The sequence below is a fragment of the Bidens hawaiensis genome, unplaced genomic scaffold (genome assembly GCF_021521415.1).
Source record: "Bidens hawaiensis isolate Kalapana, Puna unplaced genomic scaffold, B.hawaiensis_p1.1 tig00005976_1, whole genome shotgun sequence".
Taxonomy (NCBI): domain Eukaryota; kingdom Viridiplantae; phylum Streptophyta; class Magnoliopsida; order Asterales; family Asteraceae; genus Bidens; species Bidens hawaiensis.
In genome coordinates this window covers 384,756-398,085 of record NW_027491395.1, presented here as the reverse complement: position 1 = coordinate 398,085, position 13,330 = coordinate 384,756, and the positions used below count along the sequence as shown (strand labels likewise).

The 13,330-nt window shown below is 42.9% G+C and overlaps 1 pseudogene; it reads right to left on the bottom strand.

Moving 5' to 3' along the window:
* Positions 1 to 1,539: 1,539 nt before the first annotated feature.
* Positions 1,540 to 2,070, bottom strand: LOC143631237 (uncharacterized protein At5g39865 pseudogene; annotated as a pseudogene).
* Positions 2,071 to 13,330: the final 11,260 nt, after the last annotated feature.

Below are 13,330 nucleotides of genomic sequence, written 5' to 3'. Positions count from 1 at the left end.
ACTGAGCTGACACCTTGGTATTATAACCGACAGGATTTTACAACCAATTAAAACAAGACACTTGGAAAGTTTCTGACATTTCTGACGAGATTTTTAAAAATCTTGGGGTTTTCGTCCATATTTCTAATTTAAATCTTTTTGAATAAACAATTTAACTCAAACGTTAAGAACTTGGATCGCGTATGCGAATGGTTCTTCAATGTAAGTACAATTTGCACGTTAGTATTTATGGATATGTCATCTCCCTACAATATCAAAACTAAAAGACACTAAAACAGACGCGTACACATTTCTTTTATGCTTATAGTCTAACCCGTTAGAGGGAAACAAAAGTACCCCGTCCTCCTAATGCTAAAATCGTCCCGCCATGACCTTTTTCGCATAGAAACTAAATTAAAAAGAAAAAAAATCAAATGGGAAACATCTAATTTGCATTTAAACATCTAATATCCTTATAGTTTAACCCGTTAGAGGGAAACAAAAGTATCCCGTACTCTATCTTCTTCGGTAAGCCAATGCCAAAATTGTCTCACCTGTAACATCCGGCCCCTCGCACTACCAATATTGTCCGCTCTGCCCACGAAGAGCTCACGGATTTGTTTTTGGTTGCCAAGATGGAGACTTCCCAGGAGGTCACCCATCCTAGTACTACTTCCACATAAGCACGCTTAACCGTGGAGTTTTCATGTGCTCCACCGCCAACTAAGCGCAAAACGCGTTGGTGATTGAAGAGGCATGACATTTACTGATGTATCAAGGATCTCTCTTGTCCACGGCCGATGTGGGATTTGACTAAGAGTGGGACGATGTTGTGTTTGCCAAGGGTGTTACAAACAACCCCTCTTTGGACTCATCGTCCTCGATGAGGCGTGTCCCATCATCCCGAACGACACAAGAGTGGCTCTGATACCACTTATAATATCCGGCTTCTTTCACCACCAATATTGTCCGCTCTGCCCACGAAGAGCTCACGGATTTGTTTTTGGTTTTGCATAGAAACTAAACCAAAAAGAAAAAACAAATCAAATGGTAAGCATCTAATTTCCATTTAAACATATACCCATTTCACCTTAATATGATGATGAAACCAAATTTGTAGTTATTCAAATAACTCTATAAAAAATTGACAGAATTACAAATTTTGTCCTTTAAAAAAAGCCAAATTACGGTTCGTGTCCTTTGTTAAGTTTCCTTGCAGGCGGTGTACTTTAAACATTTTTTTCCTACACGTTATGTCCTTTACGCTAACTGGGTTAGAAAAACTCAGTTAAGTATGACATGTGCCAGACATGTGGTGGGCATAATTGTAATTTTAGTTTATCTTTAAATTAAAAAAAAAAATATATATATATATATATATATATATATATATATATAATCCCCTCATTTCTCTCTTCTTTCTCTCTTCTTTCTCTCTAAGCCACCACCATCACCATAAACTCCGGCCACCATAAACTCCGGCCACCGCAAACGATCCCTATCACCCGAACCCGACCCATCGCTAGAAGAATCTCCGGCGTTATTTCCCGTCCCAATAACCCCACCAATCCAACGACACTAACACAAGGGACACCTAACCAAACCATTCTCATTGCACAACGTACAACTCCTAAACCCACCTTTCTCACTGTAACACTTACGACTCACCCTGCACTCATCACACATAATAAACCTAAAGTCACCACAAACCTCACAAACTCCGGCAGCCACCGCCGGCAACCGCTCAACAAACTTCTTCAACTCACCTGTCTCATGCAACTGCCTCACCTCCTCAGCTCCGCCTATATACTCACCACCGATAAAAACCCTAGGTAACTCCAATTTTGACTGGTCAACGTCCACGTCACCGGACTCTGACATGAGGTTTTGTAACTCGTGTAGGAACCTCGAGTCCATTGACAGGTCTCGTTCGTCGATTGAGATACGGAAGCCGCGTAGGATTGATTTGACTGTACGGCAGGCTTCGAAGGTTGACCGGACGATCCGGAGGCTGGTTGTGTATATCACTACTCGCTTTTCGGCTCCTGGAATTGATATAACGCCATTGGATTGAGCCACCGCCACCATCATCTCCGTTGTCGGTCATCTTTCATTGCCACCACATTCATCGTTTCCGGCAACCACAACTATCCCCCGCCACCATCTGCAAGTTCATGTCTCTCTCTCTCTCTCTCTACTTGTTTCCTTTTTCCAAATCCGGCTGGGAAAGATCATCCGTCCAGTCTCCTTTCTCTCTCTCACCAGATCTGAAATATAATCGTTCAATTGATGTTTGCTTGAAACACGCCGAAAGATAAATAGTGGGGGCGAAAACAAAAATTAGATCTAAAAATTAATTTGCTCAGATTTAAAATCGAATGAATTAGGAGATATAGTGTGGGTAAGTACAGGTTTCAGGTGGTTTTGTTGTGTCGGAGGTGGTGGCCGACGATTTTTAGCTAATGCTGTAATGGTCGAATTGAGTGAAGAAGGGAGGGCGAGAGACAGGAAGTTGCAGATGGTGGCTGGAGGAGATGATGGCTGAATATTGGTGGTGGTCACCGGGAAAAATGGTGGTCGGATAATGGTGGGTTGAGTGGGGGAAGGATGATGCAACAATAGGAAAGGGAGATTAAAGAAACATAGGAAAGAGGAAGAAGAAGTTGCAGGGTAGACGAAAAGACAAAAATGGCCTCACGTGAGGGCATTTAACTGAGTTTTTCTAACCCAGTTAGCGTAAAGGACATAACGTGTAGAGAAAAAAAGTTTAAAGTACACCGCCTGCAAGGAAACTTAGAAAATGACACGAACCGTAATTTGGCTTTTTTTAAATGACAAAATTTGTAATTCTGTCTAAAAAATTTTCTAATTAAGCTTTAAGAAACGAAAAAATTATAAAGCCAAAAAAGGGTTAAGTTGACCATCAAGTATAAGCATTTAGCAAATAATTAGAAGAAAAGTTGGCTCATATCATTCCAAAATGAAGTTGAGAACCTCGTGCAAATAGCAGATCAAGCCATTTAAGCAATTCTGGAGACTAAACAAAATGAATATTATAATAGTAAAACTACATACCTCTATTTTTTTTATTTTGATTTCTACAAATAATAATTATCTGTTACTACTGTAGATCAGTAAACAAAAGATTCCAATATGCATAAAGCATTCATAGTATCCTAAATCAAATAACTAAAATGTCCAAATTCTGCAAAAACAAATTATATTTTCTAAATATATATCATGAGTTTCAACTATAATTTACATACCATATTCAGATGCTTGAATGAATTGCCTAACAAGATCTCTAATAAAATCTGACCATGAAATGTACAACAAACATATCATTTTTATTAGGAAAATTAGATTTAAATAATCCCACCTTTAATAGATTGGCCAATAATAATCCCGCCTCCGGTATTTCCTGCTGGCAGTCCCACATTTTCAAGGTTTTTTGTTTTATGATCCCCCGTTAAAAATAATTAACGGGGTTAAGTTTTAGCCGATGTGGCTGGTGAGTTGGCAGTGTCATAATCCTACATGGCGAGTGACTTGGCATTGTCCATTAATTACGTTGAATACCCACCCTTTTAACCCCCAAAAATTAATTGGATGAGCCCTAATTATCGATTGAATCCCTCACCCACGACAAACTCAGACCACAATTATCGATTGAATCCTTCATCAATCAAACCCAGATTCAAGAAAGCCACCATGAACGACCTGCTGACCATCGGACCCGACCCCCACCTCCAGATGCAACCCATTCAGCTTCAAACACCAAATCCTCACTACTAATATTAATCCCAGTTATCCCCCACCACTGGAAGAAATCCCTAACCCTAATTACATTCAACTCAGCGATTCAAGTTGGTGGCGAGGTAGTTGTCCGGTGGGAGGATGAGGCGGCATGGGCGGCCGAGGTGGACGGCGATGAAGATATTAGGGTTAGGGTTTGAGGTCGTAGGGGAGGACGTCCGTTGGGAGGAGTCCGATTGGGAAGCAGTGGTAGGTCAGGATAGAGTGAGCCATGGGGAGTGAGTTAGAGTTAGGGTTTGTGGATAATACAGAGATGATGAAGGTGATGAAGGTGAAGAAGATGATAATAGATTTGGACACGGTGTTTACAGAGACGAAGATATTATTATTGTTATTATTATTGTTGGGATAATGATGAAAGGAAAGCCACGTAGGAAAATAAAAATATAGGTAAAAGCCATTTAAGAAAATAAAAATGCCAAGTCATTAGCCACATCAGCAAAAACTTAACCCCGTTATTTTTTTTAACGGGGGATCATAAAATAAAAAACCTTAGAAAGGGGACTGCCAGCGGAAAATACCGGAGGTGAGATTATTATTGGCCAATACGTTAAAGGTGAGATTATTTAAATCCAATTTTCCTTTTTATTATTACTAATATTTTCACCAATAAATACTTTAGGATTTAATCGTTATGAAGTTTAAGATTAGTAAATAGAATGTTAGAAGCTCTTAATGTAACTATATAAGGACGATTAGTATGTTGTGTGTAACTTTGAAAGTCAATTGTATTATTTATTTAAAAACCAAAACAATTGTGTTTAGCTTTTATAAAAATGTTTGATAAACAAGTAAAGACAACAAGAATTAATATACCTAAAAAATTGATGTTATAAGTAAAAGCATCCACTTCAGAACCCATAACCCTTTTAAGATTCGACTAATTAATTTAAAATAAGCATGATTTTTAATAAAAAAAGCCCGTTAACAGAACTTGTTGTCCCAAGTATCGATGTAAGATTCATTTAAGTATCTGCACTATTGCTTCCAAAAAATACTATCTATCCAAGCCAACCTATATCTAGAACCTCCACCGAAACTTGAGACTCGACAATTATACTTGCACAAATGCACTTGAAAGAAAATAAGACTAATAAAGGATAATAAAGAATAGAAACTTTCACCTCTATAAACTTCTACATTGTAAATTTCAAATGTCAAATTAATAAGAAAACATTAAAAAAAAGCTATTAATTTAATTAGTAGTTTCAAGCATCATTTTCTTCACAAATGAACATGAGTAAGAGAATATGCTCATTTAATTGGTTTTATTCATGCTCGATTAAGTTAAATGAACAAACACGAATGCCTAGTTTGTGTGTGTTTGGTTCATTTACAAGCCGATATAGAATTAACCGAATAATAAACTGTCAAACTATATGTACTTAAGAGAGGACTGAAATAATAATATGCCACATCCCAAAGCTTTGAAACCAACCCTGATGCAAATCTATTCTCCAACATACATATATGTAGGAAAACTAAGCCCACTTCTAACCTCCAAAACCACAGCCCATGAAGAACCTACATATATATGTAATTTTTAAGTCCAAAGTAGTAAATAGTACATGAATTACTCAAGGTTAATCAGTAATTAATATACCTGAATCAAAACCAAACATCCGTTGTATCGGTTCCGTTCGCTATAATCTGATGCTTTATCACGATACGTGAATGATCATTTTCGTGCATGTATCTGGTGCCAAATTCATTGCTTCCAAAATCACAATAATTAGCTTTTTCAGAATATCCAAAGATCCGGTTATATTTATTTTTTCTGAACTGATGTGCGTAAATAAGCACGTTATTATGAAACTTATAAGTCATAATGTACCCTTCCAATCAAACCCTTATCATGTGTTGCATAAGTGTTTCTTCAACATAAATCTGCAACCATCAATATCCATAAAAGGTCTTCTTTTATAAACAATATACATGTTAACAAATGTAGATTAAAGAGAAAACATATGAGCATAACAACTTCCTAGAAACGCATTGGTTATTGGTTCTTGCGGTTTCAAGCTCATGATGGCAAGTACAGAAGAAAATGAGCAAACCTCACTAAATTTAGATAGTAAAATTGTAATTTGAGTATAAAACATTGAAGGCGGTAAAACATAAAAAAAAAATATTGTCAATAAATAAATTAGAGTGTGACAACCCTACACCCAATCATAGTAGTATGATTGTATTAATATTTTGAACTCTCTAGCAGCAATACAGATTCACAAAAAAATCACATAATTAATTAATTTGTGCATAAAAATTAGAGTGTGACAACCCTACACCCAATCATAGTAGTATGATTGTATTAATATTTTGAACTCTCTAGCAGCAATACAGTCACAAAAAAATCACATAATTAATTAATTTGTGCATAAAAATTGCAACTGCTTATCAGTTTGAGATCATGATAACCTTGTGATTTGATATAAAATACTCCATGCATCTCTAAGTAGCATAGCAATATCAATAACAAAATCCCAGCGCCTTTCAAAAACTGTTTCAAGTCCCAAGTCCACATAACCCAATTGGGATCTTCAATATGTAATAGATAAATTAGGTGAAAGATGTAAAATAATAACCCAAAATTAGATGAAAATTCCGCTATATACATGAATAATCACACCTATAGAAACAATTTAGAGCATACACACAATGAAGTGAAACAATTCTTGAAGAGGTAGGTCCCAGCAGAGCCCAGTTGGACCCGCAAGACTCACCTTGAACAGGGACGTCTGCGCATCGACCAACTGCTCCAGCAGGACCCACCATGCTCAGAGAACCTTACGCGCAGTACGCCAGCTGTACCCGCAGGGAAAGCCTCCCAATGGTGAAGTACCCCGCCTGTTCCCGCAGCTGCGGATACAAGCCATCAGGGAAGGCTACCCGCACTAATAGCAAGGCTACACGCACAAGGTATTAGCCACTTCAGTAGTCACATGAAGGAATGAGCAAGGCAGGAATACTCCCGCCTAAATGAGCCAGTCCGTATGCTTCTGGAAGATCTTTCGTACTATACCTACTAAGGAATGGGCGGAACAGACAATTTGACCAGAACAGCCCATGAACCAATCACAGGGTGACAGCTCACCGACAACAATACAAGGAGGAGCACCCTCTAGTACTGTTTGTCACTATTAGCCGCTGCCTACTCACCAACCCTTACGATGGGACGTGCGCAGCCTACAGTTGGTGGAACAGTGCGTAGCCGGCAGTAAAGGAACAGTGTACAGCCGACCTTTACTGTTGGCCGTAGCCTATCCACCAACCAGCATGGCCTGTGCGTAGTCCACTGTTGGTGGAACAGGAATACTATTCAGCCGGCTGTACCTTCTAGGAAACCTACCTTCGGCTATAAATACTCCAACACCTTGAAATGGTAAGGACATCATCTGATATCTCAATCTTACCTAGCAATCTCTTAATATACATTTTTATTTAAAGAGCAATCTAGTCTGATTCTCACGCCGGAGGGTGGTCACAAGGAGGAACCCCCCCCCCCTTCTAAGTGACGAGCTTACGGTGTCTGTTTTGCAGGTCCCCTGAAGAACAACCTTCTCTGCTAGACCTCATCCTCGTGGGAAACATTACTTAACCCCCAGATTATCTATAATCTGCCCAGGGTTCACTTAGTGTTTCTTCATTGGCGCCATCCGTGCATAAAAGCTAGAACTAATTCTTAGTTTTTTCGAAATTTCTGAAGAAATGGTTAACGTTACTCCGGTCCCAAGGCCAGTAAGTGACCAAGAAACCCCGGTGACCACAACCCCAGTAACTGGGAACACCGGCGGTTATACAAATCTTACGAACACTACCCCAGCTACCCAAGCCGGGGCAAGTGCAGTAAATATTCCACTGGGGTTCACTGATGCCCAGTTGGAAAAACGAACGAGGATCCCTCGCCAAACACTAGATCAAGTGAAGGCGTGGGCCGAAGCACGTCAGAGAGAGTTCCAAACTGAATTGGATGAACGCTTGCATTCAGTTCAACAGGCTGACGAATTCGGCAGTACTCGCCAACATCTCAATATGAACAGTGAGTGCGAGTACTCAGACGACGAGAAGGAAGAATCCGATACCGACGCAAACCCTCGCCATAAGGCGAAAGGGAAGCGTAAGGAAACGGACTTCCAACCGAAAAGGAATTTCGGAGAAGCTTTTAAACCAACAAGTGCGGATAGAAACCCGCGTGACTTCTCCAAAACCTTTAGACCAACTGCTACAAATGCAGGAAAGTCAAAGTTCGCGAGGGACATTGCGGAAGCAATCGCCCCGAAAAGTGCCAAACAAATGTCCAACATTGGCACCTATGATGGTCTATCCGACCCAGACGACCACTTGAACAGATTCATTGCGGGGGCAACCGTCAGTAACTGGACGGAACCCACGTGGTGTTATATGTTCCAGATGACCCTGGTTGGAGCGGCCAGGGCATGGTTCGATCGTTTACCGGTCCACCACATTTACGATTGGGCGGACTTTCAGAATAAGTTCAGCCAGCACTTCAGCCAGCAGAGGAAATATACTGAAGAACAGTGGACGATCCTCAACTGCGTTAGAGAGGAGGATGAATCTTTACTAGACTTCATCACCCGCTTCAACTCCAAAAAGCTGAGTCTCGGCAACATAAGTGAAGATCTTGTTCGCGCAGCTTTCATCCAAGGCGCCGAATACCCAGAGCTTATCCGCACATTGACGGGTAAGGATGGCATGCCATCAACATGGGATGCCATCATGACGGGGGCAAAGCGCTTTGCCGAGACGGAGAAGCAACTGGGAAGGGATCTTCCCCAGAGTACACACCTCTACACGCAGAGGACAAGAGAGAACAATGTTCGGATCGCCCGGCAGAACAAAAAAAGGAAGCTAGGTATCTGGCAGTCAAGGGTAAACTTTGACACCTCATCCAGCTCTCACCCTCTTGTTGGCGGAAGAAATCACACACACCCTTCAAGCCAAAAGCACCGGTGGACGCCACTCACCAAAAGCGTCACGGAGATATTTGCCACTGAAAAGCTACCATGGCCAAAAGCTCCAATGATCCGGCAGCGACCTAATGCGGATCAGAGTAAATCCTGTGACTTCCACGGGACAAAAGGTCATAGTACGGAAGAGTGTACATCCTTGAAGGATATTGTTGAAGCATTCGTCAAGGATGGAAGACTGGCACACCTGGTGGCATCAATCAAGAAGGGAGGAAGGAACGACAACAGGTACCGAGGCAACGGACGAAAGCCCGTTGACATCAGCATCAACATGGTTCATGGTAAGATTAGAGGAAGAAAAAGGCGAACGACAGAACCATGTGCGTGGAAGGAAGTTGAGGTGCGCTTCCCGCGAGTGCCAGGAGGACCCAGCAAAGATGGCCCTATCGTCATCAAAAGCCAGCTGGGGCACTACATCACTTCTCGCACTCTTGCTGACAACGGCGCCTCATCAACGGTGATATACAGACAGTTCTTCGACAAGCTAGATGACGAAGACAAGGAACGCCTGGAAACGATCTGCGCCTCGATGGAAGGGTTTGATGGCAGCACAAACACACCCCTGGGTATCCTATCTTTCCCCGTCACTCTTACGGATGGGAAACACTCCCGCACAGAAGATGTGGACTTTGTCGTGATGAGGAAGCCACACCACACATACGACATTCTCTTCGGGAGAGACGGGATGGCAAGATTCAACGCCGTGGTATCCTCAGTCCACGGCATGATGGGATGGCCAACAGCTGAGGGTGTAGCGATGATCACCGGCATTCCCCAGGTATGCATCGCATCTGTCTCATCTAAACCCAAACCAAAGATGGCTAAACCAACCATCACCGAACCAGAAAGATGGGCCCTCAACGGCAAGTACCCTGACCAGGCCGTCACCATTGGCCCAACAATTGTTGATCCCACACGCACCTTACTCAAGCGCTTATTACAAAAAAACGCTGACATCTTTGCGTGGACACCAGCTGACATGACTGGTGTACCCCGAAGTAAGGCAGAGCATAAGCTCAAATGCGATCCGGCTGTTACGCCGATCGTACAAAAGCGCAGAGTAATGGGGCCAGAACAAACTAACGCGTGTAGAACCCAAGTCAAGGAACTCCTTGACGCAGGCATCGTACGCGTTAGTAGATATCAAACTTGGGTTGCAAATCCCGTTATGGTACCGAAGAATAACAAACAATGGCGCATGTGCATAGATTTCAAGGATTTGAACAAAGTATGCCCCAAAGATTGTTATCCGTTACCTGAAATTGATCTTAAGGTGGATTCGTTGGCACCGTTCCGCCTTAAATGCTTCCTGGACGCGTATAAGGGGTACCATCAAATCCACATGGCCGTTGATGATCAGGACAAAACCGCTTTTCGGACGCCCGATGGCACATTTTGTTATCAAATGATGCCATTCGAACTTAAGAATGCCGGGTCCACATACCAACGCCTGATGGACAAAGAGTTTCATGCCCAAATTGGGAGGAACTTGGAAGTCTACATGGATGACTTGGTCATCAAAAGCCCTGACCCAGAAGCGATGTTGAAAGACATCGAAGAAACTTTCAACACGCTCAGGAAGATAAACATGAAACTCAACCCGAGCAAGTGTGCCTTTGGAATGGAAGAAGGGAAGTTCTTGGGGGTCATCGTCACTAAAGATGGCTTCAGAGCGAACCCTGAGAAGGTCGAAGCCATTATCAAAATGGAATCACCTACTACCATCAAACTGGCTCAGACACTGAATGGACGACTAGTGGCACTTAATCGCTTTTTGGCAAACCACGCGGATAAGTCGTTTCCCTTCGTGTCAACATTGAGAAACTGTTTAAAGAAAACGCACTTCCGCTGGACACCAGAAGCGGAAGCAGCCTTTCAGGAGATTCGGTCACGCTTGATCGAACTCCCAACGCTGACAGCACCAAAAGCGGGAGAGGAGTTAATCCTATACCTTTCCGCAACTGATAGAGCAACCGGGGCAGTCTTGCTAGTAGAACGAAAAGGCATCCAGATGCCAATCTATTATGTCAGTCGTATCTTAACAGACGTAGAAACCCGGTACTCTACCCTCGAAAAATTAGTCTTAGCACTTATACACGCTTCACGCAGGTTAAGACGATATTTCCAGGGTCACCCAATCACCATTCTCTCCAACTTCAAACTTGCAAACGTTCTAGGCAAACCCGAGTTATCGGGACGCCTAGCCAAATGGGCAATTGAGTTGGGGGAATACGCGATAAAGTATAAGCCAAGACCAGCCATAAAAGGCCAGGTTCTGGCCGACTTTATTGCAGAAGTGCCTGCATCGCGGGAAAAAGAGTGCCAGGAAGAGGCTCAACCCTCTCCAGCACAAGACATCAATGATGTCTGGTGACTCTACACTGATGGAGCAGCCAGTAACGAGGGTTCAGGCGCAGGGCTGAAACTAACCAACCCAGCAGGCCAAGAATACACTTACGCTATTCGACTGGATTTTCCAAGTACGAATAACGAAGCCGAGTATGAGGCATTCTTGGCTGGGCTGAGAATTGCGCGTAAGATGGGAGTGAAAAACTTGGAAGCTCACGTGGATTCCATGTTAGTAGCCAATCAAATCAACGGGACGTACACGGCCGTGAACGACACAATGGCCCTGTACCTCGCACAAGAAAAATCCCTTATGCGCGATTTCAACGACTGCAAAGTCATACACGTCAAGCGAAGTGAAAACAAATCTGCGGATGCGTTAAGCAAGCTTGCATCATTAGCCTTCACCCACTTAGGAAAGGATATCCGCATTGAACTCCTCGAGACACCTTCGGTCCCGCACAAGGAAATTTGTGTCATCCAAACCGGCACAGAAACGTGGATGACACCAATAATAAAATACCTTGCGGCAGGTACACTGCCAGAGTCAAAAGCACAGGCAAGAAAACTACGCTGTAAAGCACTGAATTATCAACTCATCGATGACATTCTTTACAGGCGTAACTTTCTTGGCCCACTCTTGAGATGCGTGGACAACCAAGATGCTGACTACCTCCTAAGGGAAGTACACGAAGGCATCTGTGGAATACACGCAGGTCCCCGCGCTGTTGTAGCTAAGCTAAACAACGCGGGATACTTTTGGCCGGGGATGCATACGGATGCGCTGGCATACATCAGAAAATGTAGGTCTTGCCAGCTCTACGCACCCAACACGCACCGCCCGAAGAATGAACTTGTCCCAGTCACCTCTTCATGGCCATTTCAGAAGTGGGCCATCGATGTGACAGGCCCATTTCCTACAGCAGCAGGAAATGTTCAGTTCCTAGTGGTAGCCATCGACTACTTCACCAAGTGGATAGAAGCAAAACCCTTAGCCCAAACAACCGCGAAACATATCAAAAAATTTATTTGGGAATTTATTATTTGTCGTTTTGGACTTCCACAGAATTTGGTGAGCGATAACGGCACCAACTTTGCTGACAAGAAGCTACAACAGTGGCTGAAAGAACTTCAAATCACCCACACCTTTACCTCAGTGGCACACCCGCAAGGTAATGGTGAGGTGGAAAGAGCAAATAAGAGCATCGTCGAAGGCATAAAGAAAAGACTCTTGGAACACAGATCCGGCTGGGTGGACGAGCTTCCGCACGTCCTTTGGGCAAACAGAACGCTGAAGAAGGCCAGTACGGGAGAAACCCCGTTCAGTCTCACTTATGGCACTGAAGCCATGGTCCCGGTCGAAATTGGTTTACCCTCACCAAGGGTCTTGATTCAGCCAGAAGACAATGATGCGGAAAGACGGTTGGATCTTATGCTAACCGAGGAACGCAGAGACTTAGCCGCAGTGCGTGAAGAGAACTACAAGCGACAAATGCAAAAGTACTACAACACGCGGGTAAAACTCTGCAACTTCAATGTAGGAGACTACATACTGCGTAACAACGAGGCTTCGAACCAAGAACGCCCAGGAAAGCTGGTCCCGGTCTGGGAAGGGCCATACATTATCAAAGAAGTCCTGGGAAAGGGCGCATACCGGCTCGAAAGGCTCGATGGCACTCCCATCCCAAGAACATGGAATGGAGCTCAATTACGCAAATGTTATATGTAGATCAATTCCAAATTTGTAAAGAAAAGGCCTAGAGCCACTTCTAATGGAAATGATTCTCCTTTCACAATGTGTTGATAGCCTTACCTTTATACTTATGAACTTCCCACACTGGTGCCGGTATTCACCGCATAAATGGGGGAAGAAGTAAGTCGTTACGTGTGGAAGGCGGCAAAACCCGCATAAACACAACGCTAAAAATAAGGAAAACCTACACGCAGGTCAGATGTAAGTAAAGTTTAGCCATCCTTGTAAGTGCAAGTGACGGTCTAACCCGCACAATCACGAACAAGGAAGCAAAACTTCAACCTATCATCTACCACGTTCAAAGATTAACTTATTCTGAACACTTAGAAAATTTCAAAGGAAAAGATGAGAAAAACTTCCACGCAGGTCAGATATAAGTAAAGTTAAGCCATCCTACTAAGTGTAAGTGACGGTCATACCCGCACAATCATGAAAGAGGAAGCGAAAC